The 23,404-nt window shown below is 34.2% G+C and overlaps 1 non-coding gene and 1 pseudogene across 1 annotated transcript; one reads left to right on the top strand and one right to left on the bottom strand.

The window, feature by feature from the left end:
• Positions 1-2,107: 2,107 nt before the first annotated feature.
• On the top strand, positions 2,108-22,750 carry LOC110643833 (disease resistance protein RPM1-like; annotated as a pseudogene).
• Positions 16,491-16,597, bottom strand: LOC131171524 (small nucleolar RNA R71). Its single transcript, XR_009142184.1, has one exon. It is a non-coding gene; the product is annotated as a small nucleolar RNA R71 (small nucleolar RNA).
• Positions 22,751-23,404: the final 654 nt, after the last annotated feature.

Below are 23,404 nucleotides of genomic sequence, written 5' to 3' on the forward strand. Positions count from 1 at the left end.
AAGCAATGAAATTAGAAATGGATTCCATGTATAAGAACCAAGTTTGGGATCTTATAGACCCTCCTGAAGGTATTGTATCTATAGGGAATAAATAGGTTTTCAAGAAGAAAATTGATTCTAATGGAAAGGTAAAGACCTATAAAGCAAGGCTTATTGCAAAAGGGTTTCGCCAAACGCAAGGAATCGATTATGTGAAGACTTTATCGCCAGTTACTATGCTTAAATCCATTAGAATTTTATTAGCTATTGCTGCATACAATGATTATGAAATTTGACAAATGGATGTCAAAACAACTTTTTTTCAATGGATATATTGAGGAAAACATATTTATGGAACAACTTAGGGGTTTTGAATCCCAAGATCATTCCAAAGTATATAAGCTAAAACGATCTATTTATGGATTAAAGCAAGCTTCAAGGAGTTGAAACATCCGTTTTGATGAGACAACAAATCTTTTGGCTTTATTAAAAATGAAGATGAACCTTATGTGTACAAAAAGGTTAGTGGGAGCACAGTCACTTTCCTTGTATTGTACATAGATGATAAATTATTAATAGGTAATAATATCGGCATGCTTACTACTGTAAAAGTTTACTTGTCAAATACATTCTTCATGAAAGACTTAAGGGAAACTACCTATATTCTTGTCATTCACATCTATAGAGATAGAGCAAAAAGAATGATAGGTTTATAAATGTATTAAAGAAATTTAACATGCTTGATTCCAAAAGAGGATTGTTACCAGTAAGGCACGGTATCCACCTTTCTAAGGATATATCTCCTAAGACACCTGAAGAAAGAGAGAAAATAGCTACGATTCCATATGCTTCAGCTATTGAAAGTCTTATATATGCAATATTGTGTACTAGGTCGAATATCCCCTATGCTGTTAGTTTGACTAGCAAATTTCAATTCAACTCAGGTTTGGAATACTGGATAGCTATCAAGAATATCCTTAAGTTCTTGAGAAGAACAAAGGATTTAATCTTGATATATGAAGGAAGTGATCTTCAACTAGATGGTTTTACAGATTTCGACTTTCAATTAGACGTGGATGATAAAAAGTCTATCTCCAGTTTTGTGTTCATATGTAATGGAGGTGCAGTTAGTTGGAAGAGTTCCAAACGGAGTACAACTGCCAGCTCTAGAAGAAACAAGAAGAAGTTTTAGAAGGAATGCAAGTTGGGGGGCTAGCTCATCAGCCTTTTCTATTGGAGGGATACTCGAAATGCATCTGAAAAGGCAAGCATATAGGAGGTTATATATAGATGCGAAGTGTGTGACGGAAAAGCATGACTTGAATTTGTAATTGTTGCAGCTAGTGTTAGCTAGCTTGGGGGCCGTAAGAATGCTGCTGGGGTGTGAGAGTGACGGCTTTGTATCTTGTATCCACCTGAACCCTTTAGGGCTTTGTTCTTCCAACTGCCATTTCTTTTCTCTGTTCTTATTTTTCAATTTCTGGTTGTATTTCTTTACTCTATCAGCTTGTTAATTAGCTCTTCTATGTAGCTACCGCTAAAATTCCTCCACACTAGTGGGCAGCGTTCCTCTTTCTCTCCTAAGGTTTTCCTTTTATCTGTATCTAATAAATTTTAGTGCAATATAAAGAAAGCTTTCCAATTTTGCTAAATTTTCTAATTTGCTCTCTTATTTTTTTTCTTTTATTAATAATTGAGTTCTCATATTTTTTAAATTCCTTTCTTAGTAGTGTAGATTACAAATCTAAGCTGGTTACCAATTTAGTTGTTTAGAAAAGATTATTTGTGTTCTACTAATAATTGATAGATTTTTCTTATTTAAATTCGGTCTATCATTAATCCAAGGTATAAGATACTTCCACATATTTATATTTTGGATTCATAATGAATTAAATATAGATAAGAATTTTTCAACGTTCCTATTGTTTCTTTAATAAATTTAAAAATAGGAAACACTATTTTTTTTATTTTACTTCTATTTATCTTATTTTCCCTTTCATGGTATTAATGTATTTCATCTAAATTTTTTTTATAAGAAACTTAAGAATGTTGCTTTACATTTATTTTTCTATGGTTATGAACTAATAATAGTGCTAAATGCTGTTACTTACTTAACGAGAACAAGTGAATGGCCTCAGCTGCAGTTGACCACGTGATTGGAATAAAAATGTCTGCTCTTCAGAATAAAGCAACATTATTAGTAGATATCAGAAATGAACTTTACGAAATAAAAAAAGAACTAGTAACCATGAAATCTTTTCTACAGGATTCTGACAGAAAGCAAATCATGTCAGAAGTAGAGAAGACATGGGTTGCAGATGTGAGGGACATTGCACACCAAATTGAAGACCTCATTGATGAGTATGTGTCTTACATGTATCGCCAATAGCATTTGATAGTCCTACAATGAACTGTTCGCACTCCAAAAACTCTTTGGGAGAAGCATCGAATTAGGTCCAAGCGGCAATAGATCAATGAAACCATCAAAGGCATGGATGAGAGAAGACAAAGATATGGTATTGATCGTGTAGAAGGTTCCAATGACCACTAAAATTTGCCATTGTACCAAAGGGATACGGCACTTTTTATGAAAGAAGATGATGTTGTAGGGTTTGTAGATGAAAGTCGGTTGTTTAAAACATGGTTAATGGATAGAAAAAAGCATCGAACTCTTATTTCATTGGTTGGAATGGGTGGATCTGGTAAGACAACGCTAGTTGCCAAGACCTACAATGATGAAACTGTGAAGTCTTATTTTGAATGCTATGCATGGATTATTGTCTCTCAGGCATACACCAGAGATGATTTACTTAAAAGCTTAATCAAAGAATTCCACCAGACAAGGAAGGAGCAAGTTCCTGATGATTTGGGTGCAAAGGGATTTAAAGACCTTGTAGAGATTCTTATTGGGTAATTGAACTAGAAAAAATACCTAGTTGTCTTGGATGATGTGTGGGATATAAATTTATGGCAGGCAATGAAGGTATCACTTCCAAATAATGAGCTCGAAAGTCGGATAATGCTTACACTCGAAAAGAAGATGTGGGATCTTATTTTTCTAATGTTAGAAGTCACATTCTCACCATTAAACCATTGAAGGATAAGGAAGCTTGGGATCTCTTTTGGATGAAAGCATTCTCAAGTTATCCCGATAAATCTTGTCTAAGAGAACTTGAACCTTTTGCTTTAGAACTAGTGGGAAAATATAGAGGTTTACCCCTTGCAGTTGTGGCTTTGGGTGGTCTCATGTCTTCCAAGAACTCAATAACAGAGTGGAGTAGTGTTTAAGACAACTTGAACTGGCAGCTAAACAATAACCAGAGGCTAAAAGTAGTCAGGAGCATTTTGTTGCTTAGTTTCCATGATTTGCCATCCCCACTTAAGCATTGTTTCCTATATTGTTGCCTTTTCCCAGAAGACTATAGAATTAGACGTAAAAGGCTCTTTGATAAGTGCATAATTTATTAATTTTACTCCCATCACATTTAGTGTTTTTAGTGTGTTTTTATGTTTAATTCAGTCGGTTAAAATATATTATCATTCATACATATTTTTAGATAGTTATGGAATAATTGTGTTAAATGGAGAAATTTTCAGCATTTGACTTTTGCTGTATTTTTTAAGTATTTCTAAAGTTGTGGGTTTCCAAATTGATTGCTGTTTAATCCATTGAAAAATTAAGATAGAGCACTTCAAATGATAAAGAGGGACCAAAGCCCAAAATAGTCTCCAAGGTTGACAAAATGAGCTATGGATCTATTGCTAAAGCCCAGACTCGATGGGTCACAACCAGTTTTAGTATTTATTTTGTATCTGGAGTTTCAGACGTCCAAGTGAAGCAAGGCTAAGCCAATTGAACCTTAAGAGCCATCTCTACAACTTCTATGAAGGGCTGGATGAGAGATGAGGCCATTTTAATTGTAAAAGATGGCAATGAAGTCGCCACAATGGGCTGGACCATTTGACTGAACCAGTCCTAGTTTTTAGGCCATAACTTGGGCTATAGACCTCAGATTTGGGTCCATGAGTACCCATTGGAAAGCTAAGAAATAGGGCTACAACTTTCCTGAAGAGGGCAGAGGCAGATTCAGAAAGAAAGTTGTTGAAAATCTGCCTTGATTCCAAAAATGTGAATGCAGGCTGAAAATCTACATCTTGAATTTCAAAACCTTTCCTAGTTTGGTTTAGTTCCTATCTTTGGGATTAGGTTTTTTTTTTTAGTATAAATACATCTTTGGGCAGCAGCTAAGAGCATCCCAATTCAGATATTCGTTCTCCATTCTCTTTTTAGATTTCTTCTTTATTTTTCTTTATTTTTCTGTAAGCCATGAACATGAGTGGCTAAGTTTTTAATTCTGTTCAAGGGATTCAAGTTCTTATGTATGATTTGTGAGACCAGGTTCTTAATTTAATTTATGTCTTTTTGAATATCTATTATTTTTTGATCTAATTGTTTTGATCTATTGAATGATTTGCTAAAAAGGCCTATTAGTTAATTGTTTAATTTGATCAATTGCTAGTTCATCTTCATAATCCGTAATTGTTGTGTAAGATTGAACTTTAGTGGCAATTAGGTTTCATTGATTATGATCCAAGTTTTTGATAATAATCTAAGAAAACAATAGGGTGGATTAAATGATTTATGCTTCATAAATTGTTGTTCAGCTTAACTACTTCTTTTTCTCAAAGCAGTTATTAATTTGATGAGGATTGCTTAATACCAACGTAGTTAATAATTAGAGTCAATAAGAGTGCTGGGCTCGAATTGATGAGTGTAGGAAAGTCAGGGGTTTACCTCACTATTTGGTAAATCTACGTTAAGTATTTAATAAGATATAATTGTGTTTCTTTTGTCCATAATCAAATCAATGCATTGGAATGAGAATTACCTTGGACTAAAGTTTATTTAATTCGAGAGTTTCATATTTAATTTTAGTTCTTAATTTCTGATTGTTTATTTCTTCTTTGAATTATGAATTAACCCCCCTCCCCCCCAACCTTTGTTTCTTTTCCAATACACAAGCGCACAAAATTTAATCATTCAGTCTCTAGGGTTCGACCTGGATTCACCACTTACTGCAGAAAATATTTCATACTTAGTGATTTCAGTTAATTTAATTTCTGGTGCATTCGACACCCATCAAGAATTTTGGCGCCATTGTCGGGGAGTGAAATGTCACACCCTACTCCCCCGTAAGATGTAACATGATCGCGCAGTACACCTAATGAATTACCAAACTTTGCCTACCGATAACCCATTAGATATACTACAAGGGATTTTAAAACAATTTTCATGAAATTTAAATCATCGATTAAAATCTGGTGTTATAAAATTTTTTCAAAATTTCGTCAGAGTGTCGGCTGTATTTTGAGAAAACAGTTCTTCAGACCTGAAAAAAAAAAAAAAAAAAACACTCCCAATATGTTTTCTCAAATACAACTCCAAGAAACTTCATTTCATCTCACAATTCAATCTCAATAATCAATCATTTTATTTTCAAACTAACCTCATCATAAAAGAAATATTTCATTGATTACAAGACTCAAAAATTAATATTACAAAACTATTCAGGTAAATGAAACCTCAAATTTACATTTATAATAACTTACATATAATTACATACCAAAATATTTTATAAGAGTTTTTATATAACTGCTCAAATAATTTACATATATATTATTACATGCATACATCAAAACCAGTGTACAGGGGTAAACCTGGAGCTGATCTGAATGTCTCTTCAAAGGAGCTTACTCAATTGCTCTATGCTCTTTTCACCTGCGACAGCATACAAAGCTATCGCTGAGTGAGTTCAGTGGTGCACAACTATAATTTAAAACATAGTACAATATACCTTAACAAAAATTATAGCAAATAATTTGGAAATCTGGATACTCATCAATTTCCAAAACTCAAAATATTCATTGCCAATAACATAAATCATTTGTATGAAATGACTTTGATTGCGAAATTTAATTTATCAAATCACAACCAAACATTTAAGGTAATTCCAACAAAATCAATTATACATAAATCATAATTGAAATCACAATTCTTTACTATTCAAAACCATTCTTTATCTCAAAAGCCATTCTTTATCTCACTAACTATGCAAGACTAATCCGCAAGGGCCATCTTCGGGGTGATTCTAACTCCCTATGGTCGGGGAGGTCGAATCGGATTCTAACTCTCTATGGTCGGGGAGGTCGAATCATCGTGCACAGTACACACCACAATAATGAATCTTCTGAAAGGGCCATAACATAAAACTTAGATCTAACATCTAATAAGAGGAGAATCTAAGCCTGTGCATGTACCATGGTAATCAAAACACAACTAACTCCATTGTCTTCTCAACAAATGAGAGAGACGGGTAATAACCTAGTCAAGCATCTATAGTGAGATATAAAACAATATCACAATCCTTTTAGTGAGCATAAATCACAATACAATTCGATTCAAAGTCAATTCCAATATCTAATAATTTTTATGCTCATAACAATTCAAATCATAAATTTGCATTTTTCCATGCAAATTGCCCATCACAATTCAAAACATGTTCTATCATAATTTTCCAAAAACATAATTTATCCAATTCACAACAATGCTTAATACTTGTGAAAATACCATTTCACAAAGCTAAATTCATACATACTATAATAATTTCAACAATCATTGAATTAAATCCAATACTTGTTAAACATAATACATAAGAAAAATATGTTATTTAATCATGTGAAATATTCAGAACAAAATCAGTTAAAAACTAGTTGTGCACAAACCTGATTTGAGTCGCTCCTAGGCCTTGACTCAATGTTCTTTATGCTTCTCAATAACCTTATCAACTGAAACACACAATTTAAAGTGTTTCAGTACTCAATGAATTTGTTTCCAACAAAAAAATCCAATATATAAATTTTCTTGGTACTATTCCCTTCAATTCATTTCATTAGTCAACTTATAATGTTGACCCTTGATGCACTCTAAGTGAGTCAATTTAAATGTTACCAATATGTCACATTTTATAGCCCTTTAGTGTTGGTATATGTTATCAAATTCATTTTTAAGTGTATTGCATTTTATTGCAATTTACCGGATTTCGGTGTACTATTTTGACCTAGCCGGACAACCTAGTTCCCTCAGTTTTTGGGTTTCGGTCGAAACTACAAACTTGTAGGTCTATGTCTTATTGCACGCAAGGCAAAATTTTAGGTCATTCTGTGTTGTGTAGACCAAGATATGGTCAATTTACCAATGCTGGACAGAATGCACTAAAATGGTAGGCTTAGGTCATTTTTAGGTCACTTTTGGTTCGGTCAATTTTTATACCCGAACTTGTGCAAGCTATTTGGCTTCGTTCTGGCCATTTCTGGGCTTTGGTGTCTTCATAAGAATTATAGATATATGTCTAAAATATTCATGGTAAAAATTTTAGGTCAATTGGACCTGTTTTGAGTGAGTTATGGTAAAAAACTAACTACTGCACAAATGGTCAATTTTCAGGCTTTCAAGTCACTAATCCGGATTTGGTCATTTTTCAAGTCACCTTTTAGGCAGAATTTAGGTAAGTTTCCTTCATGAAAGTTGGCACATTTTGTGCCTAGTTTCACCTCCAATTGGTCTCATACCAATTGGAGTCACACACTTAAGGTTCTAAGCCAAAACATACACTGCCCTACTACACACTTCTCATCACTTGCCAATTACATATTCAACACTTACCATATTACTTCCTTCATGCCAATTCTGGTTTGTACCTTACCATTAACACCTTTAACAACACATTTTTGGTCATTTTGGACAACTTGTAGCTATTCTCAATATGCACACTATAATACAGAATTTTTCAAAGTCCACGTGAACATACCCCATTTACATACCCAATTCGAAACCATTATACACATATCCATGCTGCCATCTATAACAACATCTTAAACAATCATAAACAAGTAAAAACAAGCTACATATACTGAATTTCCATGGCTGCCAAAATGTACATCTCCATTAAAACATCAAACTTCAAAAATTCTTCCATAAATCAACTACCCACAACCTTGGTTACACTTTTAATGAAACAAGAATTGAAAATACTTACTTACCACTTTTGAAGTTCTTCAAAACCTCACACAAACTTCTTCTTTTTGCTGCCAATGTTTTCCCCAAGCTGAGTATGCAAGGTTTAATGAAGAATTTATGGTGAAAGGAAGCTTGAATCATGGATGCATGGGTGTGCATGTGAGTTTGGCCATGGAGTCTCCCATGGAGTTCATTTCGGCCACTCTTCCAAAGGTTGAAGATGACAGAATTTTCTGTCCAAAGGTTGATTAAAGGTCCACTTAAGTGATGTTAGTGGAGCACTAATTGATTAAAAATCTATTTTAATGTTAAACTTTCTAATTTTTGCAATTTGGCCACCACACTTTCACTATTTACATAATGTATCTCATTTTAATTTTTCATGGTATTTTCAAAGTTTAATATCATTTATTTTTAATGGATATTTAGGTCAAAAGGCAACTCGGGATGTCAATTGACCACAATGCCCCTATTCAGGTTGCATTCCCAATTTTTCGGTAACACCGAGTTTTGCCGTTTTCTCGATTTCTCATTTTTCTTTGTACTAATTAATTAATTTTTCTTTGATATTTTTAATAACATTTATACTTCAATAGATGTTTATTTAAGTCTTAAAAATATTTTCTAGGGTTCCCTGCGGTCCAGGGCTAGTTAACGGTCCACGCCACAACTTCCCAGTGCGGTCACCCATCGCTATGGTTCTCGGCTCGTTTAACTTGTTTACATTTCATTACGATTATTTTTCCTTTGTTTTTATTATATTTTCTTTTCTTGTATTTTATTATTTTATGTCTCCTCATCCATATCTAAGTGTAGTTCTAGGCATCCTAGCTGTCCAGACAACACTGGTCACTGGAATAGTAGAACGCACTACCGAACATAGGGGTGTTACAATCCCCCCCCCCCCCCCTTAAAATAAATTTCGTCTCGAAATTTTACGTGGCATCAGTCTCTGAACAGCTGTGGGTGCTGTCTCCTCATATCTTTTTCACGTTCTCAAGTAGCTTTCTGGCTTGAATGATGGTTCCACAGCACTTTAACCAGGTGTATCTGTTTATTCCTCATATAAGAGGTCTAGATTTACCTCAATCTCTTCAACTGATAGTACATGAGATAGGTCAGATCTGTATCTCCTTAACCTGGACACATGGAAAACACTGTGTATCCTTTTTAGCTCTGGAGGTAATGCTAACCGGTATGCCAAAGGACCCACTCTCTCCAGAACCTCGTATGATCCGATAAAATGAGGACTCAGTTTCCCCTTTCTGCTAAATCTCATAATCCTCTTCCAAGGAGAAACTTTAAGGAATACCTTATCACCCACTGCATATTCAATATCTCTCCTTTTCATATCAATATAGGACTTCTGATAGTCTGATCTAGCCTTGAGTCGATCTCTGTTCAATCTGATCTTTTCCTCTGTCTGCTGAACAATTTCTAGCCCAATCATCTTCCTTTTACCTATTTCATTCCAACATAGGGAAATTCTGCACTTTCTGCCATATAAAGCTTCATATGGAGGCATCCCAATGCTTGATTGGTAGCTGTTGTTATAAGCAAACTCAATCAAAGGCAAGTGTATATCCCAACTACCTTCAAACTCAATCACACAAGCCCGTAGCATATCCTCCAATATCTGAATTACCCTCTCAGACTGGCCATCTGTCTGTGGGTGAAATGCTGTGCTGAAGTTCAATCTAGATCCTAGGGCTCTTTGAAGACTACCCCAGAATCTAGAAGTGAACCTAGGATCTCTATCAGATACAATCGATATTGGCACTCCATGTAGTTTTACAATCTCATTTATGTACAACCTGACCAATCTCTCCAACTATAGTCCATCCAGACTGGCAAAAAGTGAGCAAATTTGGTTAGTCTATCAACTATGACCCATTCTGTATCATGACTATTCTGTGTCCTCGAAAGTCTCATCACAAAATCCATAGTTATCCGTTCCCTTACAATGTTTCATAGGGTGCCATTTATATGCTAGCTTGACATTTATTATTGTATACAAATTCTGTTAGTGGGAGGTATCTGTCCCATCTCCTCTCGGATTCAATGACACAACTTCTCAGTATATTCTCAAGGGCTTATTACATTTTACAGGTTATTATTATCATTTCATTTCATTGTTTACAGAAACTCAATGAGTTTCAGAATTTACCTAAATTACTTGTTTCGACTGTCCATCCATCTGAGGATGATAAGTCATACTGATATCTCTAAACTTATAGCAATTATTGTTGTATAGGTAGTTCACATTATTGTAACCGAGTTACTGACTCCAGCTAACTTACAAGTGTAGTCTTTCGACAGGCTAGTTCTGAAGTTTTAAATTTCTGACTAAAATTTTCACATTTATTTCCCATAATAGTACTCTATTCGGGCATAACTATATCAATTTATAGTTTACTTATAAATATTCTCATTTTATTGTACCACGAGGAAGCACGTAACTCTACACAATAATCCTATGTCGGTACTGTAATCTGCAGCTTACAATACAAACATCGAGAACATTACATAGTCACTACGTTATAACCTCATGGACTAGGTTTTCTAACATCTTATCTTTCTTGAATCCACTAATATCCTAAACCGATTCTGATTACAATATCCCTTGACAATTATTAATAGTAACATCTTTGCCCTCATCTAGAGCAATTCTATTACTATAACTTACTTTTAGGTCCTCTTGCCTTACATTAAGTAGGCTCGCCAATTAGCTTTATAATTTATGGTGTGTTAGAAAATACTTTTAGCTAATAATTCTTCCAAAATTAATGTCAATCATACTTGTTATTATAGTTTTTATCCTAAAGGACTAGTCACTAATACATCAAAATTCATTCCCATGTAAAGGAATAGCAGCAGAACATATAGTTCTAACACTAGCACACAACTAAGTAGTGCTGGGATAAAATAATAACTAATTGTTTCTTTCAAAAATTAAGAACTTACCAACAGCTACATCCGAAGTTTCTGTTCTTTTCCCTTGGTGCATAGTGGACGCTCTGACTGGTGTGCTACTATATTCGGGTTGATTCACTGTGTTATGGTGGTGAGGAGTACCAACTCTATTTCTATCTCGACTCTGACTGTCTGTCTGTGAACTCCGGAGAGCAGATCAAGGAGCTCTAGTATAATCTCTAAGAAAGTGTCCAAGCTTTTCACAATTGTAGCAGGCTCTAGAGGCCTTACGATAAATACCTCCATGTAGCTTACCACAAACATGGCAGAAACGGGCAGAATAGGAACTTCTGTTTGTTCGACGACTAGATTTTGGTGTTCTCTGCCCTGATGCCCTACCTTTGTCATATCCCTGAGCTCGGGGCTCCTCAAATTCTTTTCTCTTCCCCAAATTACTACTCGAGCTCTGACCCATATGTTTCTTCCTCTTCTCCATTTCACACTGCCTTTATGGGGGTTGGGTTTGTGCTTGAGCTTGAGCTGACAGAGTATCAGCCATTTGTTGAAAGTAAGTGGCCATTTGCTGGGCCGTTTGTGCAGTAATTTGTACCTGTAAAACTGGTACAGTCGGGCCTTCGACACTTTGTGGAGCTAGGGCCTCAACTTGTACTTCTACCATCACAGACTATTCTATTGTCTCATTCTTCTCTTCCATATCTTTTCATAGGATTTTCTATTTCTGTACAACCAACACAAGGAGATTCCTCTCCATTAGTTCATATTTATGATTTAAATGTACTATATATATCAAACATTTGAGCAGTTGTAGTTACCGACAAAAAGATTTCAAATTCACAGTTCGAAATTTACTTTAAAACCATTGCTCTGATACCACAAAACATGTCACACCCTACTCCCCCGTAAGATGTAACATGATCCTGTAGTACACCTAATGAATTACCGTACTTCACCTACCGATAACTCATTAGATATACTACAAGAGATTTTAAAACAATTTTTGTGAAATTTAAATCATCGATTAAAATTTGGTGTTATAAAGTTTTTTCAAAATTTTAGCAGAGTGCCGGCTGTATTTTGAGAAAACAGTTCTTCAAACCTGAAAAAGAAAACACTCCCAATATGTTTTCTCAAATACAACTCCAAGAAACTTCATTTCATCTCACAATTCAATCTCAATAATCAATCATTTCATTTTCAAACTAACCTTATCATAAAAGAAACACTTCATTGATTACAAGACTCAAAAATTAATATAACAAAACTATTCAGGTAAATGAAACCTCAAATTTACATTTACAATAATTTACATATAATTACATACCAAAATATTTTATAAGAGTTTTTATACAACTGCTCAAATAATTTACATACATATTATTATATGCATACATCAAAACCTGTGTACATGGGTAAACCTGGAGCTGATCTGAATGTCTCTTCAAAGGAGCTTACTCAATTGCTCTATGCTCTTTTCACCTGCGACAGCATACAAAGCTATCGCAGAGTGGTGAACTCAGTGGTGCACAACTATAATTTAAAACATACTACAATATACCTTAACAAAAATTACAGCAAATAATTTGAAAATCTGGATACTCATCAATTTCCAAAACTCAAAATATTCATTGCCAATAACATAAATCATTTGTATGAAATGACTTTGATTTCGAAATTTAGTTTATCATATCACAACCAAACATTTAAGGTAATTCCAACAAAATCAATTATACATAAATCATAATTGAAATCACAATTCTTTACTATTCAAAACCATTCTTTATCTCAAAAGCCATTATTTATCTCACTAACTATGCATGACTAATCCGCAAGGGCCATCTTCGGGGTGATTCTATCTCCATATGGTCGGGGAGGTGGAATCAGATTCTAACTCCCTATGGTCGAGGAGGTCGAATCATCATACACAGTACACACCACAATAATAAATCTTCTGAAAGGGCTATAACATAAAACTTAGATCTAACCTCTAATAAGAGGAGAATCTAAGCCTGTGCACGTACCATGGTAATCAAAACACAACTAACTCCATTGTCTTCTCAACAAATGAGAGAGACGGGTAATAACCTAGTCAAGCATCTATAGTGAGATATAAAACAATATCACAATCCTTTTAGTGAGCATAAATCACACTACAATTCGATTCAAAGTCAATTCCAATATCCAATAATTTTTATGCTTATCACAATTCAAATCATAAATTTGCATTTTTTTCATGCAAATTGCCCATCACAATTCAAAACATGTTCTATCACAATTTTTCAAAAATATAATTTATTCAATTCACAACAATGCTTAATACTTGTGGAAATACCATTTCACAAAGCTAAATTCATACATACTATAATAATTTCAATAATCATTGAATTAAATCCAATACTTGTAAAACATAATACATAAGAAAAATATGTTATTTAATCATATGAAATATTTAGAACAAAATCAGTTAAAAACTAGTTGTGCACAAACCTGATTTGAGTCGCTCTTAGGCCTTGACTCAATGTTCTTTATGCTTCTCAATATCCTTATCAACTGAAACACACAATTTAAAGTGTTTTAGTACTCAATGAATTTGTTTCCAACCAAAAAATCTAATATCTAAATTTTCTTGATACTATTCCCTTCAATTCATTTCATTAGTCAACTTATAATGTTGACCCTTGATGCACTCTAAGTGAGTTAATTCCAATGTTACCAATATGTCACATTTTATAGCCCTTTAGTATTGGTATATGTTACCAAATTCATTTTCAAGTGTATAGCATTTTATTGCAATTTACCGGATTTAGGTGTACTATTTTGACCTAGCCGGACGACCTAGTTCTCTCAGCTTTCGGGTTTCGGTCCAAACTACAAACTTGTAGGTCTATGTCTTATTGCACGCAGGGCAAAATTTCAGGTCATTCTGAGTTTTTTAGACCAAGATATGATCAATTTACCAATGCTGGACAAAATGCACTAAAATGGTAGGCTTACGTCATTTTTAGGTCACTTTTGGTTCGGCCAGTTTTTATAGCCGAAATTGTGCAAGCTATTTGGCTAGGTTCTGGCCATTTTTGAGCTTTGGTTCTTCATAAGAATTGTAGATATATGTCTAAACTATTCATGGTAAAAATTTCAAGTCAATTGGACTTGTTTTGAGTGAGTTATGGTGAAAACACTAACTACTGCCCAAATGGTCAATTTTTAGGCTTTCAAGTTACTAATCCGGATTTGGTCATTTTTCAAGTCACCTTCTAGGCAGAATTTAGGTAAGCTTCCTTCATGAAAGTTGGCACATTTTGTGCCTAGTTTCACCTCCAATTGGTCTTATACCAATTGGAGTCACACACTTAAGGTTCTAAGCCAAAACATACACCTACTACACACTTCTCATCACTTACCAATTACATATTCAACACTTACCAAATTACTTCCTTCATTCCAATTCTGGTTTGTACCTTACCATTAACACCTTTAACAACACATTTTTGGTCCTTTTGGACAACTTGTAACCATTCTCAATATGCACACTATAATACATAATTTTTCAAAGTCCATTTACATCATTTAGCCACACGAACATACCCCATTTACATACCCAATTCCAAACCATTATACACATATCCATGCTGCCATCAATAACAACATCTTAAACAACCATAAACAAGTAAAAACAAGCTACATATACTGAATTTCCATGGCTGCCAAAATGTACATCTCCATTAAAACATCAAATTTCAAAAATTCTTCCATAAATCAACTACCCACAATCTTGGTTACACTTTTACTGAAACAAGAATTGAAAACACTCACTTACCATTTTGAAGTTCTTCAAAACCTCACCCAAACTTCTTCTTTTTGCTGCCAATGTTTTCCCCAAGCTGAGTATGCAAGGTTTAATGAAGGATTTATGGTGAAAGGAAGCTTGAATCATGGATGCATGGGTGTGGATTTGAGTTTGGCCATGGAGTCTCCCATGGAATTCATTTCAGCCACTCTTCCAAAGGTTGAAGATGACATAATTTTCTCTCCAAAGGTTGATTAAAGGTCCACTTAAGTGATGTTAGTGGAGCACTAATTGATTAAAAATCTATTTTAATGTTAAACTTTCCAATTTTTGCAATTTAGCCACCACACTTTCACTATTTACATAAGGTATCTCATTTTAATTTTTCATGGTATTTTTAAAGTTTAATATCATTTATTTTTAATGGAAATTTAGGTCAAAAGGCAACTCGGGATGTCAATTGACTACAATGCCCCTATTCAGGTTGCATTCCTGATTTTTCGGTAACACCGAGTTTTGCCGTTTTCTCGATTTCTCATTTTTCTTTGTACTAATTAATTAATTTTTCTTTGATATTTCTAATGACATTTATACTTCAATAGATGTTTATTTAAGTCTTAAAAATATTTTTCAGGGTTTCCCGCGGTCCAGGGCTAGTCAACGGTCCATGCCACAACTTCCCAGTGCAGTCACCCATCGCTATGGTTCTCGGCTCGATTAACTTGGTTACATTTCATTACTATTATTTTTCTTTTTTTTTTCTTGTATTTCATTATTTTATGTCTCCTCATCCATATCTAAGTGTAGTTCTAGGCATCCTAGCTGTCCGGACAACACTGGTCACTGGAACAGTAGAATGCATTACCGAACATAGGGGTGTTACATGAAATTTATTAGAATTTTTGTTTTTGGTGTTAGGATATTTTATTATTAATTTTTTTTGTGAAGTGTTTCTATTTTCAGGTTTTCGAAAAAAAAAATTTAATTATGGTGTTATTGTTCATTGTTACTGTTCATTAAGGATTTTGGTTGAATTTAGAGGGCAGCCCATATCTATTTTAAAGAAAATGATGCTCTGATCAAGACCAGTCAATCCATACGATTTTTTGGCCCCACCCTCTTGAGGCCAAATTCAATTATTTTCTAGTGTTTTGAGGCATTTTTCTGTTTTTACTTTGATTTTTTTTTATTTATAACAAGAATTTCTCAATCTAGTGAGTTGATCTTTGTTCCAGAAGCAGAAAAAACAGCTAAACGGTTGAGAAAATTGGCTAGCAAGCTAGGCAGATTCCAAGTGCATCTGAAGGAGTCCAATCTCCAAAGGAGCTAAGTTCAGATTCGGAAAATGAAACCATGGCTACTAGAACCTTGAAAGATTTAGCTACTCTTGATCCAAACCAATAGCCTTTGTGTATCCAATATCCTGCTTTAAATGTTGCTTTTGAATTAAAATCTGGACTAATCCTTTTGTTGCCTAAATTTCATGGTCTTGCAGGTGAGGATTCACATAAGCATCTAAAAGAATTTCATGTTTTGTGTTCCAGCATGAAACCTCAAGGAGTTTCAGAGGATCAAATTAAGCTTCAAGCTTTCCCTTTCTCACTGGAGGGCATAGCTAAGGATTGTTTGTATTACCTTCCTTCTAGATCTGTCAACTCATGAAATGGGATGAAGCAGATATTTTTGGAGAAGTATTTTCCTGCTTCCCGTGCTGCCAACATAAGAAAAGAAATTTGTGGCATCCGGCAGTACAATGGAGAGAGTTTGTATGAGTATTGGGAGAGATTTAAGAAGCTGTGTGCAAGCTGTCCCCATCATCAAATAAGTGAGCAGCTATTGATTCAGTATTTCTATGAGGGACTTCTACCAATGGACCGCAGTATGATTGATGCTACTAGTGGAGGAGCTTTAGTTGACAAGACACCAGAAGAGGCAAGGAGGCTGATTGCTAACATGGCAGCAAATTCTCAACAGTTTGGAATGAGAATGGATCACACACCTATGAAGGTTAATGAGGTAAGTACATCTAACCTTGAGAAACAAATTTCTGATTTAACTTCTTTGGTGAGGCAGTTGGCTGTAGGGAACATGCAACCTGTTAAGGCATGTGGAATTTGTTCGGGTTCGGGTCATGCTACTGATATGTGTCCTGCGTTACAAGAGGATGAATCAATGCAACATGATAATGCAGTAGAACATTATGGACAACCACAATGCAGGTATGATCCTTATTCGAATACTTATAATCCAGAATGGAGAGATCATCCCAATCTAAGTTATGGGAATCAACTGGTGTAAAACCGATACCATCAATAGAGACCATGAGTGAATCAACCACCTCTACCTCCACCTCCACCTCCCTTAAATCAAGGTATATCACTTGATGAAATGGTTAAGGCTTTGGCTAACAATACCCAATAGTTTCAACGGGAGACTAGAAATAGCATTTAAAACATAAAGAGGCAGATTGGTCAGTTAGCTTCATCTATAAGCAAGCTTGAAGCTCAAGGTTCTGGAAAGCTTCCATCACAAATAGTCATGAACCTTAGAGAAAATGCGAGTGCGATACTGTTGCGGAGTGGGAAAGAAGTTGATAATCAGACTCCACATGAGTCAACAAAAAAGAAGAAGTAAGGAGAAAAAGAGTCTGAAATTGAGGTAAATACTGAACCTAAACTGAATAAGGTTAATAATTATGTTCTTCCTCCATTCCCATGCAGGTTGGCTAAAAATAAGAAAGAAGAACAAGAGAAAGAAATTTTGGAGACTTTCAGAAAGGTGGAGGTAAATATACCTTTACTTGATGTGATCAAACAAGTTCCTAGGTATGCTAAATTCCTTAAGGAATTATGCACTACAAAGCGCAAGTTGAGGAATAATGAGAAAATCAGTGTGGGAGAAAATGTGTCAGCATTAATTCAGCAAAAATTACCCCCTAAGTGTAAGGATCCAGGTTCATTTTCTATTCCCTGCAGAATAGGTGATTCTAAATTTGAAAGTGCAATGGCAGATTTAGGAGCATCTATTAATGTTATGTCAAATTCAGTTTTTCAAACTTTAAATTGGGGTCCTTTGAAAGAAACCAATGTCATTATTCAGTTAGCTGATCGTTCTAATGCTTACCCATTGGGAGTAGTTGAGGACGTGTTGGGGCAGGTTAAAGGATTGATTTTTTTATAGATTTTTACATTCTGGATATGGAGGATGATAACGCTCTCTCATCAAATTCAGCTTTGATTTTGTTTGGAAGACCTTTCCTAAAAACTGCCAAGACAAAAATTGATGTGGATGAGGGTACCTTAACTATGGAGTTTGATGCAGTGACTGTCAAATTTAATATCTTTGATGCTATGAAATATCCTGCTGATAATCATTATGTCTTTTCTATTGATGTTGTTGATACATTTGTGCAGGATAATTTTGAGTTAAGCATGGAGGATGAATTAGAAAGAAAATCACATTTGCATGAATTAGATGAAATTCGCCATAAGGCTTATGAGAATTCTAGGATCTATAAAGAAAAAATAAAGGCATTCCATGATAAAATAAGGAAGCAGTTTGTAATTGGACAAAAAGTTTTATTGTATAATTCAAAATTGAAGCTGATGCCTGGTAAGTTGCGTTCTCGTTGGATTGGACCCTTTATTGTTACTAATGTGTTTCCTTATGGTGCAGTTGAAATTCAAAGTTTAGGAACTAACAAAGTGTTCAAGGTCAATGGTCATGAACTCATGCCATTTTTATGAGGGGTTTCAGAAGCATTCAGTGGATTAAGGAGTTTTGCCATGTCGAGCTAACGACGTTAAACAAATGTGCTTCTTGGGAGGCAACCCATGGGTGGCTTGTTAGCCACAATCAGATTTGTTTTCTTTCCCTTATTTTATTTTATTTTTCTAGCATTTTTTTTCTTTCTTTTATTTTGCATTTGGGCTTTACATTGGGGACAATGTAAGTTTTAAGTGTGGGGGAGGAGAAATTTGTTGCTGCAATCTTTTTAATTATTAAAAAAAAATAAAAAAATAAAAATAATAAATAAAAAATAATAAATAAATAAATAAAATTAAATTTGTTCTCATAAGCTTGATTCATGAGTCTTTATTAACTCTCGGAGAAAAGTGCTTTGTCCTTGAAACGACTTTTCTATTTTATATTGAATTTTTGAGATTTTAGACAGGGTAATAGTAACTTTAATGATAGATTTTGCTTATTCTCCATACCATAGAGTAATTTTTTTTCTGCATAAATCATTTAGGCTTGATTTAATGGTGAAATGATTAGTTATGTGTGCTTTAAACTAGTATCATGCATATTTCAGAACTTTGTTTAATCTATCAGGACACTTTATAATATGTAGATGCATAAATTGGGAGAAACAAAAGGTTGAACTTGAAAATTACTCCGCTATTTTAGTTAAGCAAACTAACCAGGGGTCTTCATGAACCTCATGTTTATTCTCAGGCCAAAAGCTAGCTAGGATACAAGCAAGGTACTTTTCTGAAGGTGACAGTTGAAATAAATAAAAAAAAAAGTAACTGTGACAAGAGAGAAGTGTTAATTTCAAATATAAAAAAAAGGGCATTCTAAGATTTGCAAAGAGCTATAATGGTTGTGCCTTGATAAATTAACCTTGTGTTTTGGTATGTATTGACTTAAAATTTTAAGGAACTTTAATTGTGTGAGCTTAATTGATTTCAAGACTTTTGTTTTGTGTTGGAAAATTGTTGATATATTGGTATGGTGTTGATGGAATTTATTATGATGGTTATTACCTTACTTGCTTCTTCTTTCAAACTTTTAATCTTTTGTTAGAAAATGTTATGATAGGGTGAAGTTAAGGAACTTCTAAGTGGAGTTGATTGAGAGTTTAAATCATGCATGAGGATAAGCATGGAATAAGTGTGGGAAAATTTGATAAGTGCATAATTTATTAATTTTACTCTCATCACATTTAGTGTTTTTATGTTTAATTCAGTCGGTTAAAATATATTTATCATTTAGACATATTTTTAGATAGTTGTGGAATAATTGTGTTAAATGGAGATATTTTTAGTATTTGACCTTTGCTGTATTTTTTAGGTGTTTCTAAAGTTGTGGGTCTCCAAATTAATTACTGTTTAATCCATTGTAAAGCTAAGATAGAGCACTTCAAATGATAAAGATGGACCAAAGCCCAAATCAGTCTCCAAGGTTGACAAAATGAGCTATGGATCTATTGCAAAAGCCTAGACTCGATGGGTCACAACCAGTTTCAGTATTTATTTTGTATCTAGAGTTTCAGATGTCCAAATGAAGCAAGGCCAAGCCCAATTGAACCTTAAGAGCCACCTCTACAACTTCTATGAGGGGCTAGATGCGAGATGACGCCATTTTAATTTTCAAAAATGGCAATGAAATAGTCATAATGGGCTGAACCGTCTGACTGAACCAGTCCAGGTTTTTGGGCCATAACTTAGGCTGTAGACCTCAGATTTGGGTCCATGAGTACCCGTTGAAAAGTTAAGAAATATGGCTACAACTTTCCTGAAGATAACAGAGGCAGATTCAGAAAGAAAGTTGCTGAAAATCTGCCTTGATTCCAAAAATGTGAATGCAGGTTGAAAATCTGCATCTTGAATTTCAAAACCTTTCCTAGTTTGGTTTGGTTTTTATCTTTGGCATTAGGTTTTTTTTAGTATAAATACGTCTTTGGCCAGCAGCTAAGAGCATCCCAATTTAGACCTTCGTTCTCCATTCTCTTTTTAGATTTCTTCTTTATTTTTCTTTATTTTTCTGTAAGCCATGAACATGAGTGGCTAAGTTTTTAATTCAGTTCAAGGGATTCAAGTTCTTATGTATGATTTGTGAGACCAGGTTCTTAATTTAATTTATGTCTTTTTGAATATCTATTATTTTCTAATCTAATTGTTTTTGATCTGTTGAATGATTTGCTAAAAGGCCTATTAGTTAATTATTTGATTTGATCAATTGTTAGTTCATCTTCATAATCCGTAATTGTTGTGTAAGATTGAACATGAGTAGCAATTAGGTTTTATTGATTATGATCTAAGTTTTTGATAATAACCTAAGGAAACAATAGGGTGGATTAAATAATTTATGCTTCATAAATTGTTGTTCAGCTTAACTACTTTTTTTCTTAAAGCAGTTATTAATTTGATGAGGATTACTTAATACCAACTCAGTTAATAATTAGAGTCAATAAGAGCGCTGGGCTCGAATTGATGAATATAGGGAAGTCAGGGGTTTACCTCGCTGTTTGGTAAATCTACGTTAAGTATTCAATAAAATATAATTGTATTTTTTTTATCCATGATCAAATCAATGATTGGAATGAGAATTACCTAGGACTGAAGTTTGTTTAATTTGAGAGTTTCATATTTAATTTTAGTTCTTAATTTTTGATTTTTTATTTCTTCTTTGGATTGTGAATTAACTCCCCCCCAACCTTTATTTCTTTTCCATTACATAAGTACACCAAATTTAATAATTCAGTCTCTAGGGTTCGACCTGGATTCACCACTTACTGCAGAAAATATTTCATACTTGGTGATTTCAGTTAATTTAATTTCTGGTGGATTCGACACTCATCACTCTTCAAACTATGGATAGTTGAAGGATTTGTTCAGCAAGATGGAAGAATTACACCAGCAGAAGCGGCGGAGAGCTATCTCATGGAACTTATACTTCGGAGCATGCTTCAAGTTGTTGGCCGAAATGAATTTGGAAGACCAAAACTTTGCAAGATGCATGATCTTTTGCGTGAGAATGGTCTATCAATATGAGAGAGAGAGAAGTTTGGTGTTGTATGTGATGGAAAAGTAGAGATTGACCAATGCCAATCTCGTCAACCTCACCGCTTGTCTATTCAAACAACTAAATGGGAGCTTCAATCATATAGCAGTATGACACGACTTCATTCACTGTTTGTGTTTGCAAATAGTACTTTTGCGTCTATCTTAAATACATTACTACCAAAATTCAAATTATTGAGGGCTTTGGATTTGGAAAATGCCGCAATTTTTATATTGCCAGAAGGGCTGGGGACTCTATTAAACTTAAGAGTACTTGAACTTGAGAGGGACTCGAGTGGCAAAGCTTCCAAAATCTATTAGAAAACTTCGAAACCTTAAGGCGTTGGACATTAGTGAAACATATATAAAAGAACTTCCAAGTGAAGTAGCTATGTTGCAGAACTTGCTCTATCTAAAAATGTTTAGTAAGATTATTGCAGACTATAATAATTTTGAACTTATCAGGGGAGTGAAAGTACCATTTGAAATTAGCAAATTGAAGAAATTACAAGTTGTGTTATACATTAAAGCCAAAGGCGACATAATATGGCAACTTGGGAGTATGACCCAACTAAGCTCACTTGGCATTTCAAATTTGAAAGAAGCAGATGAACAGGACTTGTGCTCTTCAATCTAGAAATTAAAATACTACACTACTTGCGTCTGATGATTAATAATGAAGCCGAGTTCCTTCGATTGGATGCATTGAAAACACCCCCACCACATCTTCAAAAGCTTTTTCTGTTTGGGAAACTAGAAAAGTTACCGCATTAGTTTTGCTCACTCAAAAACCTAACATTTTTGTGGTTGCATTGGTCTAGATTTAAGGAAGATCCACTCCCCCTTGTTGCAGCACTGCCCAATTTGGGACAGCTTAAACTAGAAAATTCCTTCATTGGAGAACATCTAAATTTCTTCAGTGGCTTTGCTAAGCTTAAAATTTTACGATTGTGGAATTTCCCTCAACTGGCAGGAATAACTATAGAGAAGGGGGTTATGCCAGATATCTATGAGTTGTGGATCAAGTCCTACTTTGCGTTAAAGGCAGTGCCTCAAGGTATTGAATTCTTAACCAATCTTCGAAATTTGGATTTTTCATACTGTTCTCCAAGTCTTATAGGCAGTATAGAAGATGTGGAAAGCAAAGATTATTCAAAGGTGCAGCACATCCCAAATATTAATTATTGAGGGTATAGGTGAGCTTCCACAATCAACACACAATTCTAATCCAAGATAGTTATTACTTATCACAATAATTTGCAGTAAAATTTTTTTTTTTCCAAATAAATTTCTCTGCCACTTGCTTTTGCAGGCTGATATTACATAAATCGGTTCCCTCCAAAGAAAATTAGCATAGGTTGACACTGTAATGAAGGATACGATGTGAGGTTTTTTATTCTCCAATAAATTCAGCGCAGAGCTCACGTTGAATAAATTTATATTCATGAATGTTTTTGTTATAATAAAATTAAATAAAGGATTGTATAATTATAGATCTGCAATTGGTGATCGTGAGTGTTAAGAATTGAAATAGGATTATAAGTATATGAGTAGTAAATATGATTGCAAACCTCACTGCAATTTTTAATTATAGAGTTAGGAACTAAAGAATTGAAATATGGAGCAAGCAACCGTAATTTGTATTAAGAAATGGAAATGAATGAAACAGAGTCTCGATTACAATATCTCAACTTCTTATATCTCTTTTCAAGTTACTAAAGCAAAACAGAGAAACAAAGGAAGAAAGCAATTGATGCAGTGCGCAAATCAAGATTAGATCCAAATACTTGTGTGTTTCATATTTCATAAGAACTTATAGTTTTAGACAGATTTTTTATTTTC

Source organism: Hevea brasiliensis, chromosome 12 (assembly GCF_030052815.1).
Source record: "Hevea brasiliensis isolate MT/VB/25A 57/8 chromosome 12, ASM3005281v1, whole genome shotgun sequence".
In the NCBI taxonomy this organism is placed as follows: domain Eukaryota; kingdom Viridiplantae; phylum Streptophyta; class Magnoliopsida; order Malpighiales; family Euphorbiaceae; genus Hevea; species Hevea brasiliensis.